This window comes from Panthera uncia, assembly GCF_023721935.1.
Source record: "Panthera uncia isolate 11264 chromosome B3 unlocalized genomic scaffold, Puncia_PCG_1.0 HiC_scaffold_1, whole genome shotgun sequence".
Classification (NCBI taxonomy): domain Eukaryota; kingdom Metazoa; phylum Chordata; class Mammalia; order Carnivora; family Felidae; genus Panthera; species Panthera uncia.
The window spans coordinates 35,070,389-35,077,441 of NW_026057582.1; the positions used below are offsets into that span (position 1 = coordinate 35,070,389).

At 36.6% G+C, this 7,053-nt stretch overlaps 1 non-coding gene across 1 annotated transcript; it reads right to left on the reverse strand.

Moving 5' to 3' along the window:
* Window positions 1-3,605: 3,605 nt before the first annotated feature.
* On the reverse strand, window positions 3,606-3,745 carry LOC125910616 (small nucleolar RNA SNORA7). Its single transcript, XR_007454111.1, has one exon. It is a non-coding gene; the product is annotated as a small nucleolar RNA SNORA7 (small nucleolar RNA).
* Window positions 3,746-7,053: the final 3,308 nt, after the last annotated feature.

Here is a 7,053-nt window from a genome sequence, read left to right on the forward strand (position 1 = left end):
GCGCTGACAGCACACGGCCTGCTTGGGATTCTCTCTCTCTTTCTCTCTCTCTCTCTCTCTCTGCTCCTCCCCTGCTCGTACTCTCTGTCTTAAAAGTAAATAAATAAACTTTTAAAAATAAATAAATAAAATAAAAATTCGCCACTCTTGGGTACCTAAGTGGCTCACATGGTTAAGTGGCTCAGATGGTTAAATGTTGAACTCTTGATTTCAGCTCAGGTCATGATCTCAGGTTTTGTACTGAGTGTGGAGCCTGCTTTAGATTCTCTCTCTCCCTCTCTCTCTGTCCCTCTCCCATGGGTGCGCGTGCACCTCCCTCTCTCTTTCTCTATTAAAAAAATATGTCACTCTAAGAAAAACCCAAACAGAACAGAAAAGAAGAAAATTCATAATTCCAACTCAAAGAGATACTAATCTTTAACATTTCAGAATACATTCCCTTGGGGGCACCTGGGTGGCTGAGTCAGTTAAGCATCTGACTTCAGCTCTGGTTATGATCTCACAGTTCATGATTTCGGGCCCCACGTCGGGTACTGTGCTGACAGCTCTGAGCCTGGAGCCTGCTTTGGATTCTGTGTCTCTCTCTTGCTCTGCCTCTCTCCCACTCAGGCTCTGTTTCTGTCTCTCTCTCTCTCAAGAATAAATAAACATTAAAAATAAATTTAAAAAAGAGAATACATTCTCTTGGTCCTTGCATGTACAAAAGTTGACAGAAAAGGGGTCTTGCTTCATATTCTATTTTACGACTTTCTTCTTTTATTTTTATGTTGCTACACAGACCTACCTCAATCTTCAGAATAACCATATAATATTCCAAGGCACAGATGTTTCATAATATTATTGATCTATTAATAGATACTTAGATTACTCCAAATGGACTTTTAGGTTATAAGAAAGCTGTGAAGGATGACTCCCTTGTTTTAAGCTTAAGTTTCTGGGCAGATAGATAGATGGCAATAATGCCAATTAAGATATAGAATACCAGAGAAGCAGGTCTTGAGTAGACAAATTGCTTCTTTTTCCAGACTATCTTCTCTTTACAATATTATAACCATTAAAATCGCAAACCAACATCAATACATTACTGTTACCTAATTCTCGTGCTCCATTCAAGCTTCACTAATTGTCCCAATATCATCATTTATAGCAAAGGGGCTCAAGCCAGGATCGTGCATAGCATTTAGTTACTGTGTGTCTCCAACTTGCTTCAATCTGAAATTGTTCTCCATTCATTCCTGGTCTTTCACAGACTCAAAACTTTTGAAGATTATAGGTTAGCTGTTTCCTGGAAAGTTACTTATTTTGGGTGTGCCTGATGTGTCCTCAAGATTAGATTTAGATTATGCATTTTTGCCAGGGATATCATAAAAGAGATGCTTTGTGCTCTTGATTACATTCTATCACAAGTGCTTAAAGCCCATTCGTCCCATTACTTGTGACGTTAATCTTGATCACTTGAATAGGTGCTCTGTGCCAGACTTCTCCATCGTAAATTTACCCTCTTTTTCCTTCTTAATCATCAAATATTTGTTGGGAGGTATTTTGAAGTGATATAAATCATTCCTCACTCAACTTTCACCCACCATGCATTTCATGAGGGTTCTTGACTGAATTATTTTTATTATTTTGGTTGCCAAAGTGATTTTCTAATTCTATCATTATTTTACATTCATTAGTTGGCATTCCATGATAAAGGAGAGCTTTTCCCTCTCCCTCTTTATTATTCATTGACTTATTTCAGCATAGACTCACTGATTTCCATTTTATTAAATGGATTATGATCTGCAATTATTATTATTTATCTTGATGCTCAAATTATTTCAGATTTGGCAGGTGGGAGCCCCATCACACTGGCTTCTATGTTCTTTTGACATATCTCCATTATTCTTCTAGAACTCCTTAATTTCTGATGCAAAAACATATTCCAGACTCATCTTATACTTTCCCTGCCCTAGCCCTTAAATCAGTCACTTCTCTAAAGAGCCTAGGTTTCCTTTGGTGGAGAATGTTATTTAGAAGTCGAGATCTGGGTAGTAGGTATGCTTATTGCTATTGGGATGTTACTCCTCCCAGAGGTGCTCTGAGGCTAGAAGCTCGGGAGATCTATATTTCTGTATCTATTGATACATGTGAAAACCTTAAGTCTACACAGTTACCTTCAATTCTATTCCAATACCACAAGATTCATTCATTTTAGTTACCTTCCTCTCCATATCATAATTGCCTTTTCTGGTAGAGAAACACCTATCTTTCATTATTCTCAGTGTGTTTATTTATTTTATCAAGCCCCATGTGTAACCAATCTTCTGTTGTTACCATCATAGCCCTGTACAGATGCCCTCATCATCTCACCCACTCTGGGCCCACCCTTACCCCTTCCCCTTGCATAGAGGGCCCTCCTCTCTCAACTAAGTCCCTAACAATCCTGTTGGGCCCTCACCACTCCAATCCATTGATGCGCCTCACCACATTTGGGCTCCTATGTCTATGACAGGTCTCTGAAACTCCCACTCCCCACTGATGAATACTTTGTTTGGCATAAGCTAATGGCTTTATACTAAATTATTCAAAAGTACTGAAAGGAGAGAGGGGAAAAGTTCCATGGCAACTAAATGGACTGTGGAATCTTAGACAAGAACAGAGCCATTATTGGGAAAGTGGTAAAATTTGAATAAGATATATAAATTAATTAACAGTAATATATCAATGTTATTTTCCTGGTTTTGATGATCATGTACGATGTTAACATTAGGAAAATCTGGGTGAAAGATAAATGGGGAACTCTCCATACTGTTTTTTTGCAATTTTTATGTAAGTATAAAATTATCTCAAAATAGAAAAAAAAAGTTTTAACTATTGCATTCTCTTTAGGCAAGATTCAAATAATGTAGAAGTATTCAAACTAAAAAAATGAGGAAGAAAATAATAAAGAAATAGTACCAATTTTACACAAACCCTCTCAGGAAACAGAAGAGGCAGAACACGTCTCCCTTCATTATCCTGATATAAAAACCAGAAAAAGATATTACCAAAAACTCTGAGATAATATGCTTATGAATCTAACCATGACAATTCCTTTTTTTTTTTTTTTTGTAGTTTTATGGTTTTATTAACACAAATACGACATGCACATAAGCTGTCTGTTCATTTACTTTGCTGCACAGCCTGGCAATGGGACCAATGGCCAACAGGGCTGCTCTTTCCACCATGGCTTCGTGGTTCTTGGAGGAGACATTGTGAGCAATCTTCACAGTAAGATTTGTTGCACGTCAGCGGCACCTCAAGCTCCTTGAGGTTATGGACTAGAAACTTCCAGAAACCACTGGGCAGCATGTGCTTTGTTTTCACGTTGCTCCTGTAACCAACGTTGGGCATCAAGATCTGGCCCTTGAATCTTCTGCACACTCTATTGTCAATGCCTCTGGGTTTCCGCTGGTTGCGCTTCATTTTGACCTATCAGTCTGGTGCCAGATGAATTTCTTGGTCTTATTTTTAAGAATCTTGGGCTTCACCAGAGTTCTGAAGGCAGCCATGATGCCTTCAAGAACGAGGCAGAGATGGTGTCAAAGAGTCCTGGAAGGAGGCTGTCCTGCTCAGGGCTTGAACATTGTTGCAGAGAGTCTTCCAAACACCAGCTACGGAGCAAGCTGGGAATGGAATGGGTACCTCTGCCAAGCTTGTTTTCCCTCTCATCTCCAAAGCTGGCAGAATACCAACCACTCTCCAGACACGATCGTGGGAGGTCTAAACATGACAATTCTTAATAAAATTTTGGCAAATCAAATCCAGGGAAAAAACATATATATTTATCCAAGCAGAATCGATCCCTGGAATGCAAAGTTGGTTCAACATTCAAAGAAATCAATAGTGTCAAGTCACCATATCAGTAAACTAAAAAAGGAAAAAACAGAGTTATCTCAATAGATTTTTTAAAAAAGCATTTGCCAAGGGGCGCCAGGGTGGCTCAGTCGGTTAGGCATCTGACTTTGGATCAGGTCATGATCTCACAGTTTGTGAGTTCAAGCCCCACATCAAGCTCTGCTGTGACAGCGCAGAGCCTGGAGCCTGCTTTGGATTCTGTCTCCCTCTCCCTCTCTGCCCCTCCTCCACTTATGTGCATGCATGCATGCACACGCATTCTCTCTCTCTCTCTCAAAAATAAATAAACTTCACACACACACACCCAAAAAAAAAAAAAAAAAAAAAAAAAAAAAGCATTTGCCAAAATCCAGAACCTTTTCATAATAAAAATACTTGGGTAAGTAGGAATAGAAGATGACTTTCTCAAGCTGATAGAGGACATCAAACTTAATGGTGAAAAAAATACTTTTCCTTTAAAATTAGGAACTCAGCAAAATGTCTGTTCTCACTGAATCAGTGCTCTTTAATAGTACAATAGGCAAAATAAAGAAATAAAAGACATATACTTTAGAAAAAAACAAGAATATTATCATCCATGTAGAAAATCCCAAAGAATCTATAAAACAATGAATAAAATAAGTGAGTTTAGTAAAGTCAGAATACAAGGTCAATATACAAAAAGCATATTTCAAGATACTAACAGTAAACAATCAGAAATTAAAATTTAAAAAATAACATTTACAATAGCATCGGAAAACCATGAAATTCTTAGGAATAAGTCTAAGAAAAAATGTAATACCTATTGCTGAAAACTGTAAAATATTGCTGAGAAAAATTAAAGAAGACCTAAAAAAAAAAAGAGAGAGAGAGAGATATACTATGTTCATGAATCAAAAGACTCAATATTGTTAAAATGTCAATTCTCCCTAAATTAACCTAAAAATTCAAAGAAACCCCAATCAAAATCCCCGCCTTGTTTATTTTTTTTTAAGAAATTGGCAAGCTGATCCTAAGATTTATATGGAAATGCAAAGAATGTAGTCAAAACTATTTTGAAAAAGAACAAAATTGGAGGACTCACATTATTGCATTTTAAATCTCTTATGAGACTATATTAATCAAGACAGTGTGGTTTTGGCATATGGACAGACACATAGATCAAGGAAATAGAATAGAGAGTTCAACATGACTCACACATATTGGTCAGTTGATTATGGACAAGGATGACAGAGTAGTTCACTAGAGAAAAGATAGTCTTCAGCAAATGACAATGCTGTAACAATTGGACAGACATGTACAAAAAATGAACTTTGACCCTTACCTTTACCATACATAAAAACTAACTCAGTAGGTAAATCTATAGAGATAGAAAGTCTAGACCTAAGAGTGTGGGAGGAGAAATATGAAGTCACACTACTAATGGGTAATGACATTTCTTTTTGTTTTGATAAAAATGTTTAAAATCAGATTATACTGATGACTGCAACTCTAAATATACAAACAAACATTGAATTGTACACTTTGAATGGATTAAATGCGTGGTATGTGAATTATATCTGTTTAAAAAGCTGTTAAAAATGAACACAAAATGAATCATAGACCTAAATGTAAGAGCTAAAACTATAAAGTTCTAAGAGAAAATACAGAAAAAAAAATCTGTCATATTGGGTTAGGCAAATAATTTTTTTTTAATTTTTTAATGTTTTATTTATTTTGAGAGAGAGAGAGAGAGACAGAGTACAAGTGGGGAGGGGCAGAGAGAGAGGGAGACACAGACTCTGAAGTAGGCTCCAGCCTCTGAGGGATCAGTACAGAGCCCAACATGGGATTTGAACTCACAGACTGTGAGGTGGTGACCTGAGCCAGAGTCAACACCTAACTGACTGAGCCACCCAGGCACCCCTAGGCAAATAATTCTTAAATAGGACACAAAAAGGACAAACTACATCCAAAAAAAAAAAAAAAAAAGAATAAATTACACTTCACCAAATGAAAAACCTTTGCTGTTCAAAAGACAACATTCAGAAAAATGGAAAAACAAGTACAGACTGGGAGAAAATATTTGCAAAAACACATTTCTAATAAAGAACTTATATCCAAAGAGCCTGGGTGGCTCAGATGGTTAAGCCTCTGGCCCTTGGTTTCAGCTCAGTTCATGATCTCATGGTTCATGATCTCACGGTTCGAGACTTGCATCTGCACCCCCCACCCCCCACCGCCACTTGTCTCTCTCTCTCTCTTTCTCTCTCTCAAAATAAATAAACTTAAAAAAAAAACTCATATCCAGAATATATTAAGAACTCTTACGGTTCCATATTAGGAAGATAACTCAGTTTTTTAATAAATGAAAGATTTGAAGCACTTCACTGAAAATAATATACACATGGCAAATAAGCACATGAAAGGTGTTTGATATTATTAGTCATTAGAAAGATGCAAATTAAAACCATAATGAGATAACACTACATACCTACTAGAATGACTCATCCAAACAACTGGTAATAAATAAAGCTGATGAAGATATGGGGCACTGTGGGAATGCAAAATGGTACAGTGACTCTGAAAAATAGTTTGCCACTTTCTTATAAAATTAATCATACATTTAATATATGACCCAACAATCTCACTCTTAGGTATTTACCCAAGAGAAAACTTGTATCTACACAATGACTTGTACAAAAATGTTTACAGCACCTTTATTTGTAATTCGCAAAAGCAGAAAACAAGCCACATTGGTGAATGGATAAACTATCATACAATGGAATACTAATCAGTATAAAAAAGAACTAACTACATGGCCAAATCTCAAATCATTAAGCTACTGAAAGAAGCCAGGCATAACAAGCTACCTGCATACTGTATGATCCCATTTATTGCCATTTTAAAAAAATAAGATTGATGGTCACTCAGGGCAGGGAGTAAGGGCAGGAGATTGACTGCAAGGAGGCAGAAGAGAACTTTCAAGGGTGATGGAAATGTTCCATATCTTGACTGGGATGGCGGTTACATGACCGTATAGATTTGCCAAAACTCATGTGACCACACAGTTTGAAAAGAGTGTTTTTACATATATATGTATAATTACTTGGTAATTATATATAAATTTGACTTCAGTAAAGCTGATTTTATTTTCTTTATAATTCTTTTTTTTTTTAATCCAAGTTAGTTAACATACAGTGTGATAACGATTTC